Below are 24016 nucleotides of genomic sequence, written 5' to 3' on the forward strand. Positions count from 1 at the left end.
TTATTAATGGACATTTCATGGGAAATTCCATTTTCTTTTGACATTTTAATTGGCAGGTTTCCAAGACTGTGGAAAGGTATGTTACCAGTAGCTCAGTCTGCATTTAAAAATTTTAGCTCCTGAATTAAGCAGGATATTTTGCTTTTTCAAATGTCTTCAGAACTCAAAATCATTTTCTCCAGCTGTCGCTCCTAGCTTGTAAGCAAAATATACTAAGATATATTTTTTAGGCAATACACACACACACACACACACACAAAGCCACACTTTTTTTTTTTTTTTTTTCCTGCTTTAGGCAGTGGCTATATGAAAGAGATTATAAGTTCAGTACCCTTTTTTGTATCCTTTTTTGGGCAAGTATAGACCAAGTTGTAGAGGAAGGCAGAGCTTTTCTTATTGTAGTAGCCAATATAGTGTAGGTCAGGAGTCCCCAACCCCCGGGCCGCAGACTGGTACCGGTGTGCAGCCTGTTAGGAACTAGGCCACACAGCAGGAGGTGAGCGGCTGGCAAGCGAGCGGAGCTTCATCTGCTGCTCCCCATCGCTCCCCATCGCTCGCCATCCCCCCCACCCAGTCCGGGGAAAAATTGTCTGTCACAAAACCGGTCCCTGGTGCCAAAAAGGTTGGGGACCACTGGTCTAGGTCATAACAGCGCCAGCTCGTGCAATTTGGAATCGGAAACATGACTGAAGCAGGGGTCCAATGTCAGCAGCTGAACAGGTTGCCAGAGAGAACTCTAAGGTTTATTGGGAACTAAGGAACACTCAGGAAGCTTCTTTGACTTAATTTTTATAATTGTAAACAGGAGTAGAAATGTCTGCCCTGCCAGGGAAACCTTGTTGCACAACTCCTGCCAAGGACACTGTTCACACTGGGGAGGTGCCATTCACGTGGACTACGTTATGAATGGGCCCCCTAGAGTTGTGCGATGTGGAGGCCCTATAGCCTATCTGTCTCCCAGGATTGTTCTGAGAGACTCAAGTTATACAATGAATATAAAAGAACTTTATAAGTTATAAACCTGTCAATCTATGTAAATAATAATAATAATAGTTATTTTCCTGGCCAGCTCTGCCCTTCAAGCAAAACATTCTTACCTAGTTTAAGAAAGAGAAAAGCAGCCCTTATTAGCTGGGAGCTGGCCTGGCACTCCCAGTGAATCTGTGGCATTCTCCTGTTCAACATAAACACTTTCATAGAACATCAACCTCAGACAGGACTATTTTGTCACTGTAGTGGAGCAAGAAAAAATAAGACCACTTCATTATCATGTTTGAACAGACAGAGGTAAAAACATTGTTCAAACCACAAAAATGAGCAAACATTGCCCTTTCCTGGCTAATAATAAGTGCCTGGTTCTTCTTTACCAATTATAGCTTTATCTCAATTTCATTATTCTCACTGTCTAGATATAAATTATTAAGATACCTGATCAGAGAATCACTCCTGCTTCCAGACAGCATCCAATGCAGGGAAGATACCCGTTTCCTTGAATGCTCCTCAGAATCACCTACAAGAAGTCCAAATCCTATGATAAATTATTTCTCACATCCTCTTACTGAGATGTCCTGATTCTTCATGGTACACATAACTCCTGCTTGCAATGAGTCAGTAAACCCAGATTTATAGAACTGCAGATGTGTTCCTGGTGGTCTTTGGATAGAGGACATTGGCAGATTCATAGAGCAGTTATTATGAATGCTCTATGGAGCCCTCACTGTCTGCATTTCAGTTAAAGAACTGGCTCCTGTAACTTCTCTAGGGACTTAGCTATGGTGTAGTTTCTTTTTCATAGCCCAGAACTCCTGAGGAACAGATTCTGGTTGGCCATAATATCACCCTTCAAGTCCTTTGTGGATTATGGGGATATGGACATGAGGTACTGAATTTCTAAAACAGCAACAACAACAACAATATCGACAACAGCAATAATAAGTAAGACTTATAGGTTAAGAATCTGCCTGCGAATGCGGGGGGCATGGGTTCAAGCCCTGGTGCGGGAAGATCCCATATGCTGTGGAGCAACTAAGCTCGTGCACTACAACTACTGAGCCAGCTCTCTAGAGCCTGCAAGCCACAACTACTGAGCCCGCGTGCCACAACTACTGCAACCCACGTGCCTAGAGCCTGTGCTCCACAGCAAAGAGAAGCCACCGCAATGAGAAGCCCACACACCACAACAAAGAGTAGCTGCCTTTCACCGCAACTAGAGAAAGACTGCGCACAGCAACGAAGACACAATGCAGCCAATAAAATTAATTTTTAAAAAAAAAACCTAACACTTATATAATGCTTGCTACGTGTCAGGGACTCTTCTAAGCAATTTCCATAGAGTCACTTAGTACACCAACACTATGCAATAGATGCTCTTATCACTCTAACTTTGCAGATGTAGAAACTGAGGCACAGAGATGTTAATTACTTGTGTAACGTCCCACAGCTATTAAGAGGCATAGCCAGCAATTGAACAAAGGAAATTATATTGCTGTATTCTGAATCAGTTTAACTGTTCTCATGAAGTAATAGAGTACTGAGAGATGGAGTGTGAATGATTTGGCACCACTCAACACTTTTATATGAAGAGTTATTTTATACGTGAGCAAGAATATCTTTTAAAGGAGTTCAGTCTAGCAATCTTAAAGTGTTGATGTGTCTCTTTAATACTAGTGTCTGTTAGGAATAATTTAAACTTTATGGAAGTAACTCCATTGGCTATAATTTGCTTTTTCTTTTACATATGAACATTTTAATTCGGCATTTATTGACTGTCTATGATGAGAATGGCTCTTTGGTGTGTAGTATGTGACAAAAGCTCTACATTGCTATCTACAGAATAAATAAGCTCTACACTACTGTCTACAGAAGTGATGACTAAAGTCTTCATATACATCATGATGATTTAAGTCTTTATATACATCATTTTTATCGTTTAGAAATCTTCCTTATTATAATAACAACTTGGAATTGGAATATAATTGGCATTAACTGATCTGATTGTAGCAGAAAAATATGGGGCTTTGGCACCCAATAGAGTTAAAATTCTCCTTCTTCATTAATCTATGTGCATGACCTCTTTGGTATTTTGTAATCTCAGTGAGTCTCATTTCCTTCAACTATTAAATAGTGAAAATAATACTTTTCTTAAGGGTGTTAGGAGAATTAAATAGGATAATGTGCATAGGATTATCCCCAATAAGTATTAGTTTTCTTTCTCAAAGTGAAATATGTGGGCCTTGCCAATTTTAGTCTAAGTGAGAATTATCACCTTTATGATTGTCAAGGCTGGGTTATGAATAGTGAAAAATGACTTAAAAACTGTGTAGCCAATGCTGTTGTTTCAAATGTGATCTCTGTGCAGACATGGGCCATATCTGTTTTGTTCAACAGTGCCTAGGACAATGAAAGTGATAATAATACACCTACTATCACCTTAGACTGTGGAAGGATGTTATGGCCAGTAGAAGACTGTAATTCTTGGGTGAAAAGCATGCAGAATTCTCTAGTGTGCTCATTTCAAGTTTTTGTTTTTTCAAAGTTACAAGTTCATGTTTAAAAATCATTATAGTTCACAAAGGTAAATAATAATATCATGACATCTATTATGACAAAAGTACAGGATTTTAAAAAATCTTTGCAGCCAATATTCTGATAACTCTCTGAATCGAAACTGTATCTCTAAACTCTTATACTGTAGTCTAAGTAGAAGTAATATATTCTTTCACCTATTTAGAAAATTAAAGTATTATTAAAGAAACCATGTACAACTGAATATGTTGGATGGAAGATATTTTATCTCAAGCATAATTAGGTATTAACTTAAGTTTATTCCTTTTAGTAGATTTAGTGAAAACTTAGTCATCTGATTGAATGAATATATCAATCTTCTTTAAAAACTTATTATGAAATAAATAGATGAAAAAGTATTAAAATTGAAATACTAACTTCTCACACATAAAAATGTTTTACATTCTAACAAATACAATATCATTAAGACAAGCTTGTGTTGTAATTATTATCTCTATTGAGATAAGATGGGGCTAATAAATGATATTATAAAGACAGGAAGATTCCAAAGAGAAAGGGAAGAAAAAAGATGAGCTACTATGTTACCAAACCTACAAGTCAGGTAAGGTACTTCTCTTCCCCTAGGAAGGAGTACTGGCCTGATGAAGGAAGGGGAGTGGATGGTACAGCGAGAGCCTGGGTATGTTTTTCCAGTGAAAGAACTCCTCCTGGAAGAAAATACCTGGAATGAGGGGATGGTGGTAAGTGTTCTCCCCAACAATTCCCATTTTAAAGATGGGAAAACTAAGTCTAAGAGTAGATTGACTAGCTTCAAGTATTACAAGTAAAAGGTGATAGAACTGGGAGTAAACCAGATGATTTATTTCAGGTTTATCAGAGGGCCCTTATTAATGAGGTACACGATATAGTATCCTAGAATCACAGTAAAACCAGGACCTATACATGTAAAAGAGCCAAATATCATAAATTTGCAACTTTCTTTATATTTGCTTTGTGATGAGGTAATGAACTTATTAGAATAAAAGCATTGTATACATTTTTATTTAGTGAGTACTCAAATGGTGCATACATCTGAATTAAATGCCTGAAATATCTCAGTTATTAAGAAGCTATCATTGGAGACGTAGCAGAGTGTACATATGTTTATGCACGCAAATATTTAACAGAAACACAGTAAAGAGTTTCAATTATATTCATGCTGAAGTATGGAGCTTACCAGGGAGTTGGTGACCGTGGAATTTACTCACTATTATTTTGTGGAGTGTAAATGATTGAGAAAACCTTACAGAAAGAGGTGATCTGAAGGTCAGTTCAAAGGAGAGAATCATTTTTCGTTGTTTCCATAGAGTTTTTGGTACATTTTAGAGAGGGCTACAAAATCCAAGAATGAGAACCATGTCCCACCAAGACAACTGGTGGGTTTGCATGTTTCAAAGAAGCAATAGCATGGTGAATGAAGTCTGTACCTCACTACACTCTGGGCAATAAAATGTTTTAAGAGTCAGGTTCCATAATATGAGTTTGTAACATCTATAATTTGTGGGTAGATGGGCAAAGGCTTGGCCTTAATCACACATATAAAAACACGTTAACAAGATCATGTTTGGTTCTAACCCCAGTCTCTATTTTAGTACCTGCATTGCTTATCCTTACTGAAACTTGCTTTCCTCATCCGTAAGGGAAGTACTTTATGAACTGTGACATACTAATTAATTTTAGTTTTGAATCATGGCTCTTGTTTAAGGTTTTCTTTGTTCTAGTTTAGTGTCATTTGAGGGTGAGCACTGCACAAGGAACATATAGAAAAACACAGGGTATTTCCTGCCTTCCAGGAGTTTTAAGAAAAGAGAGAACAGTTTTTAGAGGCTTAGCACTTATTCCACCCTTGGCTGTTTCCCTACTAACATGGTTTCTAAAATTACTCATCTGTGTGGAGCTCAATAAATATTTCTCCACTGACTAACATAAGACAGGCAGATCAAATAATTAGATGTAACACTTTCATTCATACAATATAGCGTGTTATCTTACACATGAAAATTTGCAACATGTTCAAAGAGTAACCAAAGTGGCTTTTAGGATCTAGCTGTGTCAGTGAGTTTTGGTTTATTATCTCTCTCCTCTGCCTGCTGTATCTTGTATTTATTTATGTCATCTTCATGTATAACTTCTAAACTATAAGAGCTAGCCACTATGGCTTTGAATGTAATGAAGTCACAGTATGATGAAGGAATTGTTTTCTAATGCAACTCTCCCTAAACCTCAAAACATTAGAATAATTCTGTAGTCCTCCATTTGTCTCAGTTACTGCTCAGAGCGCTAATGCAGCGGGTTGTGTGCCTGGGCATTATGGGGTACTTGCTTTCACTGCTGAGCTTTCTAACACTACAAATAAAACATAGATTATTCAGAAAGTACAAAGGTTCAACATCTTCCCACAAAATCGTTGATGAAGTTATTTCATTAATTAGCTCTTCAAAACAAAACAACTGATAACAACAGGATACCTATTGATTTATGAGGTAAAAATTTTCCTTTGAAAAGATAAATATTGATGCCAATACACTGGTGATGAAGTGGAGCCTAGGGGATGAGGGGCTCCTCATGTGGGGATGAGGCGCTCCTCATGTGGGGATGAGGCCAGCTAGCAGGCATTGTCTGAGTCAGGACCTTGAGCTGGGTCAGGAGGTATAGACCTTATAACTCTCTTATTGGTCATTCATCCTGGGGGTGAATGACAACATCCTGTGAGATTTCTGAGTCAGTTCTGAAGTAGGCTCTTGTTCAAGTTGGGCAAACATGTAAGAGCAATATATAATTGCTTGGGCACCAGCCAAACCTGGAGTTGATGCTTAGGATGAGGTAGGTAGACAGAGACTAAAGGATCAATTTTTTAAACCAATGAGAAAATTGCTGAAGTTGCTCTACTCAGGCCAGGCGTTGCGGGGCGCAGAGTACAACTGAGGAGTGGTTTATCCTTAATTCTTAAGTGTGCTAAAAGTAGATGTGTAGTTTTATTATATGGTATTTTGGGTCAGCAATGATAGTCGTACATACATGTGTGCTTCTATATGTTACTTATACATTATATATATTACATATGTGTATCTATAGATGACATTAGTTCATACATGTACATTGTATAAAATTTAGAAGAATCAAAAGGAGTACAGTGAAAAGTTAGTCTCTACCCCTTTCTATGCCTCCCAGCCACCAATTTCCCTCCTGGAAGGTGAATTACAATTGCCAGTCTCTCACTTCCTCCTTTCATGCTCTTTGTTCTAGCCGATTAATCTCCCCAAGCCCAAGGGCTCCTGCTCAGAAATTTTCCAGCTTCTGCATTTTCCTGTCTGGTTAAATTTAACTTTATTTACCTATATTTCAAAGCCTCAATGTTTTATTTATTCTTCTTTAATTTCTTTTGTCCAGTTCTCCTAACAAGCTCCCTATGTCTCATTCCTACATGTACTTGTTCTCACTTCTCATTCATGATCTTCTCTCTTCTCTAGTCTATCTGAAATTTCTGCTTCTTTGAGACTGAAGTCAGACCCTATTTCTTCTGACTGCTCCAGCCATCCCCATTGATTTCCTTCTTCTCTGAACTCCTAGGCATCTACAAAGTGGGTTATGTTTCAATATCCCAAAATGATGCCAAAATATGTTAAATAAAATATTAAGTTGCATTATTTGGCTGGAACTATATAAATCCAAAGAGGCAAAGAAGTTAGCTCAAAGCTATCAGCTGTTACAATTATCTTTGATTATTGAAAAAAATTAACATACAGAATTTTTGAAAATATGATTCTTGCGGGGAAAGAGCAAAAGGAGTGCTTGCTGGGGAGAAGTTGCAAACCACTAACTGTACACACATCTAGTACCTAACTATGTAGTCAAGTGGTTGAGAGCATGACCTTTGAAGTCAGGCACACCTAGTTTTGACACTCTGATCTTTTGGAGCCTTGGTTTCTCAACAAGGAAATGAGTTAGCAGGTAAAGCACTCAGCACAACGCCTACTGTATGGTAAATGTTCAATAAATGTTATTGTCGTTAAATCTTATTTGCTATTTTGTAAGGTTTGTCTCCTGTGTTGGGCAGAATAGTTGACCCTCTTCCCCCTCCAAATGTCCACATCCTAATCACCAGAGCCTCTGAATGTTACCTTACATGGCAAAAGGGACTCTGCCGATGTGACTAAATCAAAGATATTAAAATAGGGAACTTATTCTGGATTATCAGGTAGACCCAGTGTAATCACAAGGATCTTTATAGATGGAAGACGAAGGCAGAAGATTCAGGGAAGAAGAATCCGTGTCAGAGTTAGAGTGATTTGATGTGAGAAGGAGTCAACCTGCTGTTGCAGGCTTTGAAGATGGAAGAAGAGCCAAGGAATACTGGCATCTCAAAAGAAGCTGGAAAACATAAAGGGATTGTCTCCCAGAGCCAGCAGAAAGGCTTTTAGCCCAGTAAGATCTGGTTCAGATTTGTGAGCCCTAGAATTGTAAGATAATAAGTTTGTGTTGTTTTAAGCCACTAAGGTGGTGGTAATTAATAAAGCATCAATAGGAAATGAGTGTACCTCCCCAGCTGAAGACCAATTTTGTAAAGCTCATAGTGTCCAGAGTAGTGTGGGATGGGAACATAAATGAACAAATTGGGTGTACTGAGGGTTCCAGCAGAGAAGCATAGCAACTTGTAAGTTGCCCTTTATAGTGAAGAAGAGGAAATCAGAGTTAGCTACAAGCCAGGTCTCTTTCTAAATGTGGATTTCCATTACAATATAAATTGAAAATACTGGGGAAATTCCCTATCTCACTGCCTGGGAAAGATGCCAACAGGCCATAAATTCACCTATACTCCAGTCAGGTTTTCCCCCTAAGTGTCCTTGCCTCCCTTACTTACTGCTCATTTACAAGATCAGTAATAATCACTATCATGCACTGGGTGCACAGTCTGTGTCAGGCATTGTGCTAAAGGTTTTGTACACATTATCATATTTAATCCTCACAAAATTCCCATGGTGGTAAAAAGAAATGGAGTGCCTTGTTTTTCAAAGTTCAGGTCATGAGTCTCAGTGGAAGTTGAAATCAGTTTGGTGAGGATTGACAAGGAATTTTAAACAATAAAATACAGTAGAAAAATACCAGTGTACTGCATAAAATGAATAAGTATATTTTCATAAAATTTGGTTTCAATTATACATATAACAAAGACTCTCAAGTTACAGGTCAGTCTTAATTGATAAAATATATATGTATTGGGTTGTGTTGTAGAACATATTTCTTTTTTTTTTCTTGCAGTACGCGGGCCTCTCACAGTTGTGGCCTCTCCCGTTGCGGAGCACAGGCTCCGGACGCGCAGGCTCAGCGGCCATGGCTCACGGGCCTAGCCGGCTCTGCGGCATGTCGGATCTTCCCGGACCAGGGCACGAACTCGTGTGCCCTGCATCGGCAGGCAGACTCTCAACCACTGCGCCACCAGGGAAGCCCTGTAGAACATATTTCTTATAGTGGGTTACATTAAAAAAATTTTAAACCCACCAGTAAAGTGGTTAAGAGTACAGGCTCTGGCAAAATGGTTACCTTGGTTTAATCCTAGTTCTTTGTCTTACCAGCTCTGTGATCTTGAGTGGGTCACTTGTTCTCTCACACAGTTACTTTGTCTCCTTGGGTCTCACCTCAAAGGGTCTTTTTGAGGATTAAATGGATGAATCTAAGTAAAGCAGTTTGAACGGTGCTTTAGTAGCAAACACTCAGTTACTGTTACTTTCCCAATGTTACCTGGTTAGCAAGTGGCAGAACTGGGCAGATTCCTGTTCTGTCTGATAAAGTTTAGTCTTGAGTTTGAAATCAAAGGTAATTTCAAGCTGACTTAGGTGTCCCGTCAAAACAAACAAAGAACAAAATAAGTGTGCCTTTACAATAATTTACCAGCAAATTAAAAAGATGGGAACCCTCATCTTCTCAGGAAGTTGGCCTATGTTGGCAGAGTCTTGTCTCTGAGAGAGTACAGGTTTCCTGTCTTGTTCTGCTCTGAGTTACAGGAGAAGAATATGTGGAAGGCACTAGGTTGTTTGACATATAGAACAAACCGGTGACTCACATAAAACTTTACCGTAGGATCACCATATAAATGTTTACACCCAAAAGGAATCAGGCAAAGGAGGAAATCATGCAAGAGTCTGGAGGGAGGCCTTCAGCTAAAAGTTTGTGAGATGACTGCTTTTGTTATTGGTTGTATTTGTCTTTTGTTTTTTTCTGCTCTGTTTCCTCCCTCTGCTCCAGCAGGCAGCTGAGGCAATTTATCAATTTCTTAAAAAATGATCTGATGCTACCTGGTGTTACGTGCTTTGAGTGTTGGTTGAAATATATAGCCAGGCTATACTGCTTTCACAGGCTCTGAAAATTTAAGAATTTAAGTAGCTAATGAGTTTCTTAAGTTATGTTTAAGCCTTAGTTGCTGAAAATTATTCTGGGCCTTTAAACTGCTGATTTTTATATTCAGCCAAAAGCCAATTTAATAATGAATTCCATACTACCTCCAATTTGCTTGATTGTAGAGTAATTTTATATCTAGTTAAGGTTTTGTTGGAATATGTATTTCTAGATTCTACGGTTTGGAAAGTGTGTGAATCCAGCCTCTCTACCAGGATGTGGCAGGGAGTTAGCAGTGTTTTGAACCATCAGGGAAAGGAAGTAGATATATTCAGCACCCTGCCCCATCTCAACAGATCCATTTTCTCATCTTAGTAGTGGTAATCTTTCATTTGTTATTTTGGATTGAACGTTGTTTGTAGCATATGGCCCTAATGCCTTAGAGCCCTAAGTAGAAGGGAAAGTAGTGCTAATAATTCTCTGACGAGACGTACCCCTTCTTCCCCCACTTCTTTGTTCTTGAACGATATGATTTCTCTTTTATTATTTATTTATACTTTTTAAAAGAGCAGTTTGAGGTTCACAGCAAAATTGTGGGGAAGGTACAGGAATTTCCCTTATACTAACTGCCCCTGCACATGCATAGCCTCCCCTATTCTCAGCATCCCCCGATCAGAGTGGTTCATACCTGTTTAACATACACTAACACATCATAATCAATCAGAGTCCATAGTTTACATCTGTTTACATTACATAGTGTACATTGCAGTTCATTCTTGGTATTACACATCTCACACCAGTCAGAATGGCCATCATCAAAATATCTAGAAACAATAAATGCTGGAGAGGGTGTGGAGAAAAGGGAACACTCTTGCACTGCTGGTGGGAATGTGAATTGGTACAGCCACTGTGGAGAACAGTATGGAGATTCCTTAAAAAACTACGAATAGAACTACCATATGACCCAGCAATCCCACTCCTGGGCATACACCCTGAGAAAACCATAATTCAAAAAGAGTTATGTACCAAAATGTTCATTGCACCTCTATTTACAATAGCCAGGAGATGGAAACAACCTAAGTGTCCATCATCGGATGAATGGATAAAGAAGATGTGTCACATATATACAGTGGAATATTACTCAGCCATAAAAAGAAATGAAATTGAGCTATTTGTAATGAGGTGGATGGACCTAGAATCTGTCATACAGAGTGAAGTAAGTCAGAAAGAGAAAGATATATACTGTATGCTAACACATATATATGGAATTTAAGAAAAATCATGTCATGAAGAACCTAGGGGTAAGACAGGAATAAAGAAACCTACTAGAGAATGAACTTGAGGATATGGGGAGGAGGAATGGTAAGCCATGAGAAAGTGAGTGGCATGGACATATATACACTACCAAACGTAAAATAGATAGCTAGTGGGAAGCAACCGCATAGCACAGGGAGATCAGCTCGAAGCTTTGTGACGACCTAGAGGGGTGGGATAGGGAAGGTGGGAGGGAGGGAGACGCAAGAGGGAAGAGATATGGGAACATATGTATATGTTTAACTGATTCACTTTGGTATAAAGCAGAAACTAACACACCATTGTAAAGCAGTTATACTCCAATAAAGATGTAAAAAAAAAAAAAAGAACACTTGAACAATTTTTTTTGTTTGTTTTGGTTTTTGATATTTTAGTTTAAATTTTATTTCCTGCCCCCAAACATCCATTAAGCCCCCAGGAGAAGGAAAAGTGGATGTGACTAGAAAGAGAGAGAAACTTTCTTCACAACAATGACCATGGCAAGCTTAGGGACTTTTGGTGAAATCTCTCTGTGAAGTATTGGCAGAGGAATAAAATTCAAACTGACACAGAAGTACTACTTTTTTTTTTCTGTTACATGTATATTGCAGTATAATTGCTTTACAATGGTGTGTTAGTTTCTCCTTTATAACCAAGTGAATCAGTTACACACATACATATGTTCCCATATCTCTTCCCGCTTGTGTCTCCCTCCCTCCCACCTTACCTATCCCACCCCTCCAGGAGGTCACAAAGCACCGAGCTGATATCCCTGTACTATGCGGCTGCTTCCCACTAGTTATCTACCTTACGTTTGTTAGTGTATATACGTCTATGCCTCTCTCTCGCTTTGTCACAGCTTACCCTTCCCCCTCCCCATATCCTCAGGTTCTTTCTCTAGTAGGTCTCTGTCTTTATTCCTGTCTTACCTCCAGGTTCTTCATGACATTTTTTTTTCTTAAATTCCATATATATGTGTTAGCATACGGTATTTGTCTTTCTCTTTCTGACTTACTTCACTCTGTAGGACAGACTCTAGGTCTATCTACCTCATTACAAATAGCTGAATTTCATTTCTTTTTATGGCTGAGTAATATTCCATTGTATATATGTGCCACATCTTCTTTATCCATTCATCAGATGACAGGCACTTAAGTTGTTTCCATCTCCGGGCTATTGTAAATAGAGCTGCAATGAACATTTTGGTACATGACTCTTTTTGAATTTTGGTTTTCTCAGGGTATATGGCCAGTAGTGGGATTGCTGGGTCATATGGTAGTTCTATTTGTAGTTTTTTAAAGAACCTCCATAGTGTTCTCCATAGTGGCTGAACCAATTCACATTCCCACCACCAGTGAAAGAGTGTTCCCTTTTCTCCACACCCTCTCCAGCGTTTATTGTTTCTAGATTTTTTTTTTTTTTTTTTTGCGGTACGCGGGCCTCTCACTGTTGTGGCCTCTCCCGTTGCGGAGCACAGGCTCCGGACGCGCAGGCTCAGCGGCCATGGCTCACAGGCTCAACCGCTCCACGGCATGTGGGATCCTCCCAGACCGGGGCACGAACCCGCGTCCCCTGCATCGGCAGGCAGACTCCCAACCACTGCGCCACGAGGGAAGCCCATTTCTAGATTTTTGATGATGGCCATTCTGACTGGTGTGAGATGATATCTCATTGTAGTTTTGATTTGCATTTCTCTAATGATTAATGATGTTGATCATTCTTTCATGTGTTTGTTGGCAGTCTGTATATTTTCTTTGGAGAAATGTCTATTTAGATCTTCTGCACATTTTTGGATTGGCTTATTTTCTTTTTTCGTTATTGAGCTGCATGTTCTGCTTGTAAATTTTGGAAATTAATCCTTTGTCAGTTGCTTCAGTTGCAAATATTTTCTCCCATTCTGAGGGTTGTCTTTTGGTCTTGTTTATGGTTTCCTTTGCTGTGTGAAGGCTTTGAAGTTTCATTAGGTCCCATTTGTTTATTTTTGTTTTTATTTCCATTTCTCTAGGAGGTGGGTCAAAAAGGATCTTCCTGTGATTTATGTCATAGAGTGTCCTGCCTATGTTTTCCTCTAAGAGTTTGATAGTGTCTGGCCTTACCTTTAGGTCTTTAATCCATTTTGAGCTTATTTTTGTGTATGCTGTTAGGGAGTGATCTAATCTCATACTTTGACATGTACCTGTCCAGTTTTCCCAGCACAATTTATTGAAGAGGCTGTCCTTTCTCCACTGTATATTCCTGCCTCCTTTATCAAAGATAAGGTGACCATATGTGTGTGGGTTTATCTCTGGGCTTTCTATCCTGTTGCATTGATCTATCTTTCTGTTTTTGTGCCAGTACCATACTGTCTTGATTACTGTAGCTTTGTAGTAGAGTCTGAACTCAGGTAGCCTGATTCCTCCAGCTCTGTGTTTCCTTCTCAAGATAGCTTTGGCTATTTAGGGTCTTTTGTGTTTCCATACAAATTGTGAAATTTTTACTTCTAGTTCTGTGAAAAATGCCAGTGATAGTTTGATAGGGATTGCATTGAATCTGTAGATTGCTTTGGGTAGTAGAGTCATTTTCACAATGTTGATTCTTCCAATCCAAAAACATGGTGTATCTCTCCATCTATTTGTATCATCTGTAATTTCTTACATCAGTGTCTTATAATTTTCTTCATATAGGTCTTTTGTCTCCTTAAGTAGGTTTATTCGTAGATATTTTATTCTTTTTGTTGCAATGGTAAATGGGAGTGTTTTCTTGATTTCACTTTCAGATTTTTCATCATTAGTGTATTAGAATGCAAGAGATTTCTGTGCATTAATTTTTTTTCCTGCAACTTTACCAAATTCATTGATTAGTTCTAGTAGTTTTCTGGTAGCATCTTTAGGATTCTCCATGTATAGTATCATGTCATCTGCAAACAGTGACAGCTTTACTTCTTCTTTTCCGATTTGGATTCCCTTTATTTCCTTTTCTTCTCTGATTGCTGTGGCTAAAACTTCCAAAATTATGTTGCATAAGAGTGGTGGGAGTGGGCAACCTTGTCTTTTTCCTGATCTTAGTGGAAATTCTTGCAGTTTTTCACCATTGAGGATGGTGTTGACTGTGGGTTTGTCATATATGGCCTTTATTATGTTGAGGAAAGTTTCCTCTATGCCTATTTCCTGCAGGGTTTTTATCATAAATGGGTGTTGTATTTTGTCAAGCTTTCTCTGCATGTATTGAGATGACCATATGGTTTTTCTCCTTCAATCTGTTTATATGGTGTATCACATTGATTGATTTGCGTATATTGAAGAATCCTTGCATTCCTGGAATAAACCCCACTTGATCATGGTGTATGATCCTTTGAATGTGCTGTTGGATTCTGTTTGCCAGTATTTGGTTCAGGATTTTTGCATCTATGTTCATCAGTTATATTGGCCTGTAGTTTCCTTTCTTTGTGACATCCTTGTCTGGTCTGGTATAAGGGTGATGGTGGCCTCGCAGAATGAGTTTGGGAGTGTTCCTCCCTCTGCTATATTTTGGAAGGGTTTGAGAAGGATTGGTGTTAGCTCTTCTCTAAACGTTTGATAGAATTCGCCTGTGAAGCCATCTGGTCCTGGGTTTTTGATTGTTGGAAGATTTTTAATCACAGTTTCAATTTCAGTGCTTGTGATTGTTCTGTTCATATTTTCTGTTTTTTCCTGATTCAGTCTTGGCACCTTGTGCATTTCTAAGAATTTGTCCACTTCTTCCATGTTGTCCATTTCATTGGCATAGAGTTGCTTGTAGTAATCTCTCATGATCTTTTGTATTTCTGCAGTGTCAGTTGTTAGTTCTCCTTTTTCATTTCTGATTCTATTGATTTGACTCTTTTCCCTTTTTTTCTTGATGAATCTGGCTAATGGTTTTTCAATTTTGTTTATCTTCTCAAAGAACCAGCTTTTAGTTTTATTGATCTTTGCGATCGTTTCCTTCATTTCTTTTTCATTTATTTCTGATCTGATCTTTATGATTTCTGTCCTTCTGTTAACTTAGGGCTTTTTTTCTTCTTCTTTCTCTAATTGCTTTAGATGCAAGTTTAGGTTGTTTATTCGAGATGTTTCCTGTTTCTTAAGGTAGGATTGTATTGCTATAAACTTCCCCCTTAGAAGCGGTTTTGCTGCATCCCATAAGTTTTGGTCGTCGTGTCTCCATTGTCATTTGTTTCTAGGTATTTTTTGATTTCCTCTTTGACTTCTTCAGTGATCACTTCGTTATTAAGTAGTGTATTGTTTAGCCTCCATGTGGTTGTATTTTTTACAGATCTTTTCCTGTAATTGATGTCTAGTCTCATAGCGTTTTGGTCGGAAAAGGTACTTGATACAATTTCAATATCCTTAAATTTACCAAGGCTTAATTTGTGACCCAAGACATGATCTATCCTGGAGAATGGTCCACGAGCACTTGAGAAAAATGTGTATTCTGTTGTTTATGGATTAAATGTCCTATAAATATCAATTAAGTCCATCTTTTTTAATGTATCATTTAAAGCTTCTGTTTCCTTATTTATTTTCATTTTGGATGATCTGTCCATGGGTGAAAGTGGGGTGTTAAAGTCCCCTACTATGAATGTGTTACTGTCGATTTCTCCTTTTTGGGCTATTGGTATTTGCCTTATGTATTGAGGTGCTCCTATGTTGGGTGCATAAATATTTACAATTGTTATATCTTCTTGGATCGATCCCTTGATCATTATGTAGTGTCCTTTGTCTCTTCTAATAGTCTTTATTTTAAAGTCTATTTTGACTGATATGAGAATTGCTACTCCAGCTTTCTTTTGGTTTCCATTTGCATGGAATATCTTTTTCCATCCCCTTACTTTTAGTCTGTATGTGTCTCTAGGCCTGAAGCAGGTCTCTTGTAGATAGCATCTATATGGGTCTTGTTTTTGTATCCATTCAGCCAATCTGTGTCTTTTGGTGGGAGCACTTAGTCTATTTACATTTAAGGTAATTTTCTCTATGTATGTTCCTATTCCCATTTTCTTAATTGTTTTGGGTTCGTTATTGTAGGTCTTTTCCTTCTGTTGGGTTTCTTGCCTAGAGGAGTTCCTTTAGCCTTTGTTGTAAAGCTGGTTTTGTGGTGCTGAACTCTCTCAGGTTTTGCTTGTCTCTAAAGCTTTTAATTGCTCCATCAAATCTGAATGAGATCATTGCTGGGTAGAGTAATCTTGGTCATAGGTTCTTCTCCTTCATCACTTTAAATATGTCCTGCCAGTCCCTTCTGGCTTGCAGAGTTTCTGCTGAAAGATCAGCTTTTAACCTTACGGGGATTCCCTTGTGTGTTATTTGTTGTTTTTCCCTTGCTGCTTTTAATATGTTTTCTTTGAATTTAATTTTTGACAGTTTCATTAATATGTGTCTTGGCATATTTCTCCTTGGATTTATCCTGTATGAGACTGTGCTTCCTGGAGTTGATTAACTATTTCCCTTCCCATATTAGGGAAGTTTTCAACTATAATCTCTTCAAATATTTTCTCAGTCCCTTTGTTTTTCTCTTCTTCTTCTGGAACCCCTATAATTTGAATGTTGGTGCGTCTAATGTTGTCCCAGATGTCTCTGAGACTGTCCTCAGTTCTTTTCGTTCTTTTTTCTTTATTCTGCTCTGCAGTAGTTATTTCCACTATTTTATCTTCCAGGTCACTTATGCGTTCTTCTGCCTGTTATTCTGCTATTAATCCCATCTAGAGTATTTTTAATTTCATTTCTTGTATTGTTCATCGTTGTTTGTTTCATCTTTAGTTCTTTTAGGTCCTTGTTAAATGTTTCTTGCATTTTGTCTATTCTATTTCCAAGATATTGGATCCTCTTTACTGTCATTATTCTGAATTCTTTTTCAGGTAGACTGCCCATTTCCTCTTCATTTGTTAGGTCTGGTGTGTTTTTATTTTGCTCCTCCATCTGATGTGTGTTTTTCTGTCTTCTCATTTTGCTTCTCTTACTGTGTTTTGGGTCTCCTTTTTGCAGGCTGCACGTTCGTAGTTCCCTTTGTTTTTGGTGTCTGTCCCCAGTGGCTACAGTTGTTTCAGTGGGTTGTGTAGGCTTCCAGGTGGAGGGCAGTAGTGCCTGTGTTCTGGTGGATGAGGCTGGATCTTGTCTTTCTGGTAGGCAGGTCCACGTCTGTTGGTGTGTTTTGGGGTGTCTGTGGACTTATTATGATTTTCGGCAGCCTCTCTGCTAATGGGTGGGGTTGTGTTCCTGTCTTGCGAGTTGTTTGCCATAGGGTGTCCAGCACTGTAGCTTGCTGGTCGTTGAGTGATTCTGCGTGCTGTGGTTGAGATGGAGATCTCTGGGAGATTTTCGCCATTTGATATTATGTGGAGCTGGGAGGTCTCTCGTGGACCAGTGTCCTGAAGTTGACTCTCCCACCTCAGAGGCACAGCACTGGCTCCTGGCTGCAGCACCAAGAGCCTTTCATCCACCCGTCCAGGTACGTGGGGACTTTCTTCCCTTTTGGGAGGTCTGAGGTCTTCTGCCAGCGTTCAGTAGGTGTTATGTAGGAGTTGTTCCACGTGTAGATGTATTTCTGGTGTATCTCCGGGCGGCGGGCGCAGGTGCCCGTTTGCGGGCTGCTCTGGGCTCCCGGCTCCCGGCGGCGGGGAGCGGCGAAGGAACCAGGAGGGCTGGCGGCCGGTCTGGGAATGTGGCGGCCGCGCAAGAACGGCCCATGGCCCTCACTCACCACTCCAGTGCAGCCGCGACACGGGCCCACGGCCACCACCCTCGGGTTCCGCCACAGCCGCTGGACACGCCGCGGACCCTCACGGCTAAGCGGAGCTGGGCTCAGGCGTCAGCCCTCCCGCTCCAACTAACTCCCCAGAAGTATTGCTTGGTGTGCATTTCCAGACTCTGCCTTCTTTCTCATCTCTTGGTGGCAGGTTGAGGAAGAGGAGAAAAGGTTAAAGTTTTTCATAAACCGGCAGAATAAGCTTATAACATCCTCTCACTATCTCTGCAAAGGTTCTAGTCTCTGCAGCACTACATAAGCTTTGCCCGAAGTAATGAACAGTTAAAAGTCAAATACTTCACCAAACAACTTAAAAATGCTTGTGCACTGTAAAAGGATTAAGTTGCAGAGAACAGAAATGGGCCCAGAGCAACTTTTGCCAAAAGAGAATATTGTGCTGAGTGTACAGCCATAGCTCTTTTCCATATGAAGAAACAGTCAGAAGGATAAAAGAACTTGGTCAAAATCACACAACTAAGTAGGACAGAATCTGGTCTGTCTGTCCTAAGGGTTGTGTTCTTTAACCAGCAGGCTAGCTTTTCTCAAATCGGATTCGTGCATAGAATAACTAAACACCTCTGTTTGCCTTCAATAGTCCCTGTTTATACGTAGGGCTGCTGCGGTTTGTCATATTGCCTACTTTGACTCCCAAAAGCAACCGAGAATACACAAGAATTTGGTCATTCTATCCATGGACCACTGTGGTGGGACTGCCCAGGAAGCTTATTAAAAGTGCAGCTTCCTGAGCCCTACTCCACATCTAGATAAGTTTTCTTAGGGTTGGCTCAAGAATCCAGGTACAAGTCTTTTTAAGTGCTTTTGTGGAACCCCCCAGGTGAGTCTCTCGCTCTCGTAGTTAATAAACCATTTATTCTGCCTCCCCCAGATGCCCAGCCAGGTCCTATTAAGGTAGACGTTCCCCCACCACATCAGAGGGATGCTCCCAGCCAAGTAATCTCTGGAGCCCTGGAGAATCTGAATGGTCTCATGCTGGCCCACCTGCCATGACAAAGCTCCTCCAGAGCATTCCCCTTCACATTTTACATTCTACCACTCCCAAAGGCAGTCGGCTCCAATGGGGCCTGACTTCGTGTGTCCTAACGTGCACCCGCTGATTCAAGCAGTTTAGGAATAGAAGGTGCTGTGGTTTTCAACCAGGGTGGCCCAACCTCTAAAATGGTAGTCGAAGCAGTCTCTACCTCCCGGGCACATCGCCTCTGCAACAGCCCCAGTAGACGAATGTCCCATCTTTGCTTTTTCGAGGTCGGCAACAGGGAGTCCCCTCCTAAAGAAGGTTGTCTCTCATTGCCACACTATCAAAGCCTGCCGCAAATGTTCCTTCCCGTAGGCTTGATCAGGCTAAGGGCAGAGTTGTCTCTTTCCTTCTCTGAGTCGGACCAAATCGTCTTAGAAACACCTCTTCACACTGTTGACCATGTTTTTCACGGGAGCTGCTGCTGAGTCTTTATCTCATCCTTTCATGGTGGAGAGAAAGACGATTCTAATGCTTTTTACTTCTAGGGGAGAGGGGAGTGTAATGATTATGTTGTCATTTTCTATTATGTCCTTTTGTCATGAATTTGTTTTCAATTTCATGTTAAAATGGGCCCACCATTTCCACTTTGTGAGGTCATTCAGCACCCTCCTTTTGCACCTTTAACATCTCTCTCATTATCACTTGGAAATATTTGAAATGGCATGAGCTTGTCCTCACATTCCTATCAGCTGTAAATCTGGAGCCCCGACGTGAACCTAACCGTTGAGCAGAACACCTGTCCACTACCTGTGTAACGCTGGGTAGGCCCCTTAACCTCTTGGTTTTTTTAAGTCCTCAGTTGTAAAAATGTGAGGGTGCTATGAATTTATATTTGGGGCACGACAAGGTCGAGAAGAGTGTGTCTTTTCCTTTATTCTTCCAAACAGGCATGTCTTCCCTCTCTTCCGCATGGGTCAAAACCTCACTTGTCCTTCAGGCCGACTGCCAAGGAGCCTTCCCTGATTCCCCAGGCCACACAAATCTCTGCCTCTTAGGGTCAGTGCCATACAACCTAGCTGTCTCTTACGTTAATCTTGTCTCTCAAGCCAAACTCAGAATATGGGTCTCTCTTGCCCTCCTGTGGCCCCTGCGGCTGTGCCAGCCCACCGGCACGCCCCACGTGGGGTGTCTACTAGACTAGGGCATGGGTGGGGAGGCCCAGGGGTGAGGGGCGAGGCAGAGTACCTTTGCCTCTACCCTGTTCTCCTCCACAAAACTGCCCCTCCTCCTCAAGCCTGCCCCTCAAGTCAAAGGTTCCATATATGACGTCACTGGGTAGTGATGCCCTCACAGGCGTTCTCAGAGTTTCCATGGCAGCATAACTGTGCAAACGGGCTGCACTCAGAGAAACTTCTCTACCAGTTCTCCACCAGATACCAATCTTTTTGGCTGTCTGTGTGAGAATGTGTGACCGGATAGTGTACGTGTACTCTCACCTGTGCTCTGTTCCCTGGGTGGGCAGTGCAGCAGGTACACCCAGACAGGGCAACTCTACAGGAGGTGTGATATACACACAACCTCACCCGGCTGGCACATGTTCCTGCGGGGGTTGCCAACTACGTACAGCTGAGCACTTTCCCAGATGTAAGTAATACCAGTGAGCTGGGACGCCTTCAGGGACGCACAGTTCTCACTGCTGAGGACAAGTGAAAGCTCATCCCCGGACAAGTGTGCAGGACGGTTCTGAGCTTTATAAATGTAGCCTTACCCTTTGGGCTACAGGGTGCTTCCATTCAGACCCTTTCCTGATTGGCCTCTTAACAAAAGACAAGCGCATTTTTGTTGGCAAATTGCAAATGGAGCGGTTTGAGGAACAGGGCCGCTCTTGAACCGCACCTTCAAACCCAGGCACCACTGTGCTATCATGTAGACATCTATATCGGTCCCCTCAGACACATCCCTTACTGAGTTGCTGAGTACTAGGGGAGAGGGTGTTGCCATATTGATGGGAAGACCGTAAGAACGAAGGGGGGGTGTGTGTGGGGGTGATGAAGTGCTAATGAGACTGGAGGGCTGAGGAGATGGTGTCCCAGGAGGCTGGGTTGATGTGAGCCTAGACTTGGTACCCAGAACCCGGTTCTGAGTCTCCTGATCACTCTGCCTCAGTATTTGGCCTTGTTCTAATCGACATAAAAGTATTAGACAGCTAGAGTTCAGTGTGGTTGAAATAGGCAGTATAGATGGGGCCCAAGAGGGGTTGCCAAGGTGGGCGGGGTTCTTAACCAATTTATATTAGATTATTTTTTTCCAAAACTTGAAAGACATTTCCATGAAAGCCTCAGAAGTGACAGACTGCAAGAAATGTTTTCTCTGTTGTGGAAGGGAGAGGTGGAGAGGATCGTGATTGCAATTACTTTCGGGTTCTACTGTTTTCCCTGGGAACGGTGAAGCGACTTCCTCATGTGCTGCAGCCCTAGGCTCTAGGGATTGCTTTTGCAGCCAGTGTCCCTTCTCTAGGGACTCATAGAGATGAGGCGCCAAGGCTGTGTTTTGGACGTCAAGTAGATTAAAAGGTCTTCAGCCAGAAACTGGGAGAGACGTGAGAGAGGGAAATTCTGGCAGGAGACTGTGCACAGCAGAAGTGACTGATCAGTTCTGATTTTCTTTGCAGCAGCAGTGGCTCCCGCTTCTCATCCTACACCTGGTCACTACCATGTCCTGTACCGCGGGTGTGGAGAAACGCAGTTGGGCTGGCATGGGGAGACATACTGCCTGGTTGGTGGCTACCGGCTCTACGGGGATGTTCCTTTGGCCACGCCAGCTAAGGTAGAAGCAGAGAAGCCAGTCCCCAGACGTGCTCCGAAGAGAAAGCGCTCTCTGGAATGGTCGGACGAAGACCTGGGTTGCCCCAGACCCAAAATCCGGCGATTGGAGCTTTCAAGCAGCACAGGAATACAAGGTGCTTTGATTGTCAAGCAGGGTGGCCCAACCTCTGGGCACATCGCCTCTGCAAGAGCCACAGTAAACGAATGTCCCATATTTGCTTTTTCAAGGTCGGCAGCAGGGAGTCAGTCCCCTCCTAAAGAAGGTTCTCTCTCATTGCCACACTATCCAAGGTTGCCACAAATGTTCCTTCCTGTGGGCCTCATCAGGCTAAGGGCAGAGTTGTCTCTTTGCTTCTCTGAGTCACACCATATGGTCTTAGTAACACCTCTTCACCCTGTTGACCATGTTTTTCACGGGGGCTGCCGCTGAGACTTTATCTCATCCTTTCATGGTGGAGAGAGAGAGGATTCTAATGAATTTTACTTCCAGGGGAGAGGGGAGTGTTATGATTATGTTGTCATTTTCTATTATGTCCTTTTGCCATGAATTTATTTTCAATTTCATGTGAAAATGGGCCCACCATTCCCACTTTGTGAGGTCATTCAGCACCCTCCTTTTGCACCTTTAACATCTCTCTCAGCATCACTTGGAAATGTTTGAAATGGCATGAGCTTGTCCTCACATTCCTATCAGCTATAAATCCGGAGCCCCAACGTGAACCTAACCATTGAGCAGAACACCTTTCCACTACCTGTGTAACACTGGGTAGGCCCCTTAACCTCTTGGTCTTTTTAAGTCCATAGTTATAAAACTGTGAAGGTGCTATGAATTTATATTTGGGGCAGGACAAGGTAGAGAAGAGTGTGTCTTTGCTTTTGTTCTTCCAAACTGGAATGTCTTCCCTCTCTTCCCCATGGAAGATGCTCCTTTGGCCACACCAGCCAAGGTGGAAGCAGAGAAGCCAGTCCCCAGACGTGCTCCGAAGAGAAAGCACTCTCCGGAAATGCCGGAGGAAGACCTGGGTTGCTCCAGACCCAAAATCCGGCAATTGTAGCATGGTGGCAGGAGGCGGACCCCACAGAATCTTGCAGGTGAGTCATCCTGAAGAGAAGGCAATGGTTTAAATGCCTAAGGCAGCGAATGCCTCTTCCTGCACTGACACCCCACACACACACACACACACACTGCCCACTGCCACAGATTAGAACCTGCATCGTTTTGTCTGAGCCTTCCCCAGCCAGGAGCCTCCTTCTATACTAAATGGCCATAAGCCAGGAGCCTCAGAAACTGAGGTTTGTAATGAGAGTCTGCCCTGAACATCCCAGGGCTGAAGCTGGCCTGGAAGAAACCCTGACGTTCCTCTGCTTAATCCTCAGGGGCCCCTTTGTGAGCTGAAGAAAGAAAAGTCTAGAAAAAACGGATACCTGGGAGGGGAAGATGGCGGAAGAGTAAGACGCGGAGATCACCTTCCTCCCCACAGATACACCAGAAATACATCTACCCGTGGAACAACTCCTACAGAACACCTACTGAACGCTGGCAGAAGACCTCAGACCTCCCAAAAGGCAAGAAACTCCCCACATACCTGGGTAGGGCCAAAGAAAAAAAGAAAACACAGAGACAAAAGAAGAGGGACGGGACCTGCACCAGTGGGAGGGAGCTGTGAAGGAGGAAAGGATTCCACACACTAGGAAGCCCCTTCGCGGGAGGAGAGTGCGCGTGGCGGAGGGGGGAAGCTTTGGAGCCGCGGAGGAGAGCACAGCCACAGGGGTGCGGAGGGCAAAGCGGAGAGATTCCCGCACAGAGGATAGGTGCCAACTGGCACTCACCAGCCCGAGAGGTTTGTCTGCTCAGCCGCGGGGGTGGGCGGGGCTTTAGTCGGAGCGCAGGGAGAGGACCGGGGTTGGTGGTGTGAACATAGCCTGAAGGGCTTAGTGCACCACGGCTAGCCGGGAGGGAGTCCGGGAAAAGATCTGGAGCTGCCGAAGAGGCAAGAGACATTTTCTTCCCTCTTTGTTTCCTGCTGCGCGAGGAGAGGGGATTAAGAGCGCTGCTTAAAGGAGCTCCAGAGACGGGCGCGAGCCGTGGCTAAAAGCGCGGACCCCAGAGACGGGCATGAGACGCTAAGGCTGCTGCTGCCGCCACCAAGAAGGCGAGCACAGGTCACTATCCACACCCCGCTTCCGGGGAGCCTGTGCAGCCCGCCACTGCCAGGTTCCCGGGATCCAGGGACAACTTCCCCGGGAGAACGCACGGTGAGCCTCCGGCTGGTGCAAAGTCACGCCGGCCTGT

The 24016-nt window shown here is 42.1% G+C and overlaps 1 protein-coding gene across 5 annotated transcripts in view; it reads left to right on the forward strand.

Annotated features, from left to right (window-relative positions):
• The window catches only part of LOC116742528, a 30271-nt gene extending 7112 nt beyond the window's left edge, over positions 1–23159 (forward strand). Inside the window, exons 1-5 of one of the 5 annotated variants that reach the window (XR_004346495.1) lie at positions 3484–3574; positions 4150–4265; positions 21570–21857; positions 22645–22815; positions 23101–23159. The gene's annotated coding sequence lies outside the window, so the exon portion shown is untranslated. Of the gene's footprint in view, positions 1–3483; positions 3575–4069; positions 4127–4149; positions 4266–21569; positions 21858–22644; positions 22816–23100 lie in introns of those variants that run through there. The other 4 variants (XR_004346494.1, XR_004346498.1, XR_004346497.1 and 1 more) reach the window with 4 other exon arrangements.
• The last annotated feature ends 857 nt before the right edge of the window (positions 23160–24016 follow it).

Source organism: Phocoena sinus, chromosome 17 (assembly GCF_008692025.1).
Source record: "Phocoena sinus isolate mPhoSin1 chromosome 17, mPhoSin1.pri, whole genome shotgun sequence".
In the NCBI taxonomy this organism is placed as follows: Eukaryota; Metazoa; Chordata; class Mammalia; order Artiodactyla; family Phocoenidae; genus Phocoena; species Phocoena sinus.